Raw genomic sequence first — 4,145 nt, 5'->3', positions numbered from 1 at the left:
TTAGTGTCTATAATTCAGGCTCTTAACTAATGAAGCATAGAGGATGTCAGATTTGTGTAAATGCTAGAGTAGAAGTCAATCTAGATCGGAGTTGTCCAGTCTTAGTGCTGGTGAACCCTTAACAGAGCACTGCATGGCGAGCAGAAATATGAACTCAATCATTTAGTGAGTTGTGTATCAGTTGTAGTAGTCAGAACCAGAAAGACATTCACAAAAAAGGCACAACATGTTGAAAAATGTAACAAACTTTATTTTCTGTATTCTTCACAATAAAACATGATCAGTACATGATCAGATTGCATATTTCCATTGTAAAGTGCTATCCAGGACTTAATGCGTAAGCAGTGGTGAAAAAAAAAAAAAAAAAAGCTATACTGTAGGTCAGCTTTGGTAAAAAGCCCACTCACCACGTCAAGGTCCTGACCTATGGAGTGGGGTGTTAGGAGCAGGTTTAACAGAACTTTAAAATGCCTTCTCACATAACCCACAAAAAAAGAAGGACTTTAAAGAGGCTGTCTGTCTAAAAATGACATTTCATACTGTTAACTTGTATAGTATTAATTGTCTAATATCATTTAATAGGAATGGAAATCGAATTTGAAATTGAAGCATTACATGTACTGTCTGAAACGTGAAATTGTTTATTACTTCAGAATTACATTTACTGTACTTTTATATCATGTTACACCCACCTTATTTGGCACAATTTCACTTCAATACAGTGAATCAACCCCTCCCCAGCTAGTTCACAATAACTACATTAAACAAGGTGGGTGTTAGAACTGACATCCAGTTTACTTTGGATATCTCTGCCCTGGAAATACTCAAGTCAGGCAATAATTCAGTAGCTCAGAAACTAAGACTACCATACCAATTAAAAATGAAAGTGCAAAAGCATCTGCAATATTTCTCCAAATAAAAATGTCTCAATACAGAATCAAGGTCTCCTGAAAAAAAAAAAGTCTTCAAAATAAGTAGTTGTGTGCTCATGAAAAATAAACACTGAAGACAATGAGCCTTATTAACAATGCCCTACTGTACATATGTAAATAGCTATAAATTATGACAGGCATTACCAAATTTTAGTGTTAGTATAATATACTAAGCTGGAATGCTTAGTATAAAATGTTCAAAAAAACATATAGTAAAAAACAAAATAATAAATCTGTTTCACCTTTACTTACCATGCTTACCCATGTGTGTAACTCTGCAAATGGAGCACATATACTCCTCCATACTGATGAGGTCATCTCGCTGTAGATCTTCACACTGGCCATGGAACCATTCTCCACACCTCCCGCATTCCACCAGCAGCTCCAGTCCAATCCTGTATGGTCTCCTGCATGTGCAGTAGACCTCCACATCACAGAAATGTACCTCTGGGAGGGGAGTTCTCTCACAGCTCGGGAAAGGAGTAAGAGATCCAGCTACAAAACAAGAAAAAAGATGATCACGAATTTGCTTTTGATCATAACATAACTTACCTGGCTCTTCACCCATGCAGAGTGCGAGGCTGTTTGCAATGGTAAACAGTCCACAGTCACTACATCCCTGCTGCTGCTGTACATGTGGCCACACGATCCAAACTGTCTTTCCACTGTACTGCAGCAGTGATACGACCTGGGAACGGAAATCATGGTTATTATTAATTCCCAAAGAGTCAAACACATTTAAATGGGGCACCCTTTTTTTTGGGGGGGGGGGGGGGGCAGTCATTGTTGTCAATGGGTGTTGCATCTTTTTGTACTGGAAATTGTCCTGATGCACCTATCTGTACAAAACATAGCAGATTTCCACCCCCTGTGGATGACACATTAATCACATTACAGATGGATGTCATGTGACAATGTGACACTTGCTCTAATTAGTCTGTAAACTGCAACCTGTTGTCAAATGATGTTTTGTGAGCACGTGCTTACAATCTGTTTAACTGGCTATCAAGAAAGTTTGTTACCAGACTAAGCTCTTAGTTTTCTACATATTACAGACTACATTTAAATTCTGTATGTTCTTCCATTCTTTGTCTGACCTCACTATAAAAGTTTAATGATGTAATACTCACCGATCATGTACCATGGAGAAACAACTTTGATTGGCTTCAGTTCTGGGGCAACAGTCTTCACCCTCTCAAATCTCTGGCATGCTTCACAATTCAGGATCTTAAGGGAAACAGTAATGATGAAATCGTTGAATGATTTTCCCCATCATTCTCTTCATCCCAGTGTCCTGTGTGAACTTCATTGCGAATGGCAGTCTTCTCCTCTTCATCGGTCACAACCCTACGGAAACACTCTCCATTCTTCTCAGGGACATACAGGTACTTACCTGACAGATAAAACACAAGTAAAGATAATACTACAATAAATACTTCAATGAGTGGAGGTTTTTAAATGAATGTTTTTAAAAAGAATGAGCTAAAACCTATTCAAAAGAATCAGAACCACTGACAATACTGACATGTGGAAAACTGTCTCTGCCCTTTATAATGGTCATTTCTTAGACTCTTAAGTTACATATATATATATATATATATATATATATATATATATATATACACACACACATATATATATATATATATATATATATATATATATATATATATATATACACACATATATATACATATATATATATATATATAATATATAGTAATATTCTTTTTTAATACAAATTCTGTTTTCTGGTACTCACATTTCTGCTATTAGTTATCTAGAGAGATGTTTTAATCTTTTAAACCTTTTTCTTTCATATATATATATATATAATGTTACACACACACACGTTTAATATTAATATTAATTTTCGATATTTATTTCTTTTTTTTTTTTTACCTTTCAAAACGAATGTACTGGCTTTCTTTCTGATACCCCTATTCTCTTCTTTGGTGGCTTTTTCAGGATACTCACCTGTGCTGAGGTAGCGATATACCGCTCTCAAGTGATCCATATCGATTGATAAATGTAGTTTTCTGAGGGGGAAAAAACACAGTATTACAAATTTGTACTGTAAAAAGAAAAATGATTTGATTACAATTGTATGACGGCGCCAACGAACTCCAACTGTCAGTGTCAAGATCTGTGGAGCAAAAGCAGTGACGCGCATAGCAACAGAACGCTGACATGTCACATGACTGACATGTCACATGACTCAGGGGGGGGGGGGGGGGGGGGGACAAATTTGGCAGGGGGGACAAATTTGCCATGACACCTGTACTCTGCTACAGGAAGTGCCGAGTGGTCTGTGGTGCCCTGAGACACTGCCGTGAGTGTCCTGCATAGGATTGTATTGTACTTTGTGAGTGGACTGCGGTGTCCTGGACTGCGTGAAACTCACGGTATTAATTATTATTGTTATGATTAATATTAATAATTACGTATGGAATTCTTTGGGGTGGTATGCCTATATTGTCTGACTTTAACGTGATAATTATAATTTGCTTCTGGCTCGTACTACTGTGCTGCCTGGGACACTGCCGTGAGTGTCTTGAGGATTCTATTATACAGTGTAAGTGTCCTGCATAGGATTCTATTATACTGTGTAAGTGTCTGCGGAGTCCTAGGACACTGCCGTAAGTGTCCTGTGTGCTAGAAAGGCTGTTGATAGTGTGACAAACATCCCTGTTCTCTGCAGAGCAATTGAAAGAGGAAGTAGGGATACAAATCTCCTTGTACTTGGACTGAGCTGTTTTTTCTAATGGTCATTTTGTGTATGTGTGCAAGGAAAGTCAAGCTTAAGAAATATGTGTAAATGTGTGTTTGCTCAGCAACAGGAGATGGGGGCACATGTAATACAAAGCCTGGAAGAGATGAAGAGGTCATGTATATAAGCATGGAAGAGATGAATGGGTCATGTATATAAGCATGGAAGAGATGAGGGTCATGTATATAAGCATGGAAGAGATGAAGGGGTCATGTATACAAGCATGGAAGAGATGAATGGATCATGTATATAAGCATGGAAGAGATGAAGGGGTCATGTATATAAGCATGGAAGAGATGAAGAGGTCATGTATATAAGCATGGAAGCTGCAACTTAACAACAGGCATCTTTAGGGATGTCTCTCCAAATATTTGTCTGATAATCAATACAATGAAATGCATTAAGTTTTGGGATTGCCAGCACACAACTAATGCTATTTAGTT

The 4,145-nt window shown here is 37.5% G+C and overlaps 1 long non-coding RNA gene across 1 annotated transcript; it reads right to left on the bottom strand.

Moving 5' to 3' along the window:
• Positions 1-229: 229 nt before the first annotated feature.
• On the bottom strand, positions 230-2,190 carry LOC131697765 (uncharacterized). The gene is made up of 2 exons (XR_009307480.1): positions 2,063-2,190; positions 230-1,620 (listed from the first exon to the last, which is right to left on the bottom strand). It is a non-coding gene; the product is annotated as an uncharacterized LOC131697765 (long non-coding RNA).
• Positions 2,191-4,145: the final 1,955 nt, after the last annotated feature.

Source organism: Acipenser ruthenus, chromosome 16 (genome assembly GCF_902713425.1).
Source record: "Acipenser ruthenus chromosome 16, fAciRut3.2 maternal haplotype, whole genome shotgun sequence".
NCBI classification, from domain to species: domain Eukaryota; kingdom Metazoa; phylum Chordata; class Actinopteri; order Acipenseriformes; family Acipenseridae; genus Acipenser; species Acipenser ruthenus.
This window is presented reverse-complemented; position numbering and strand designations above follow the sequence as displayed.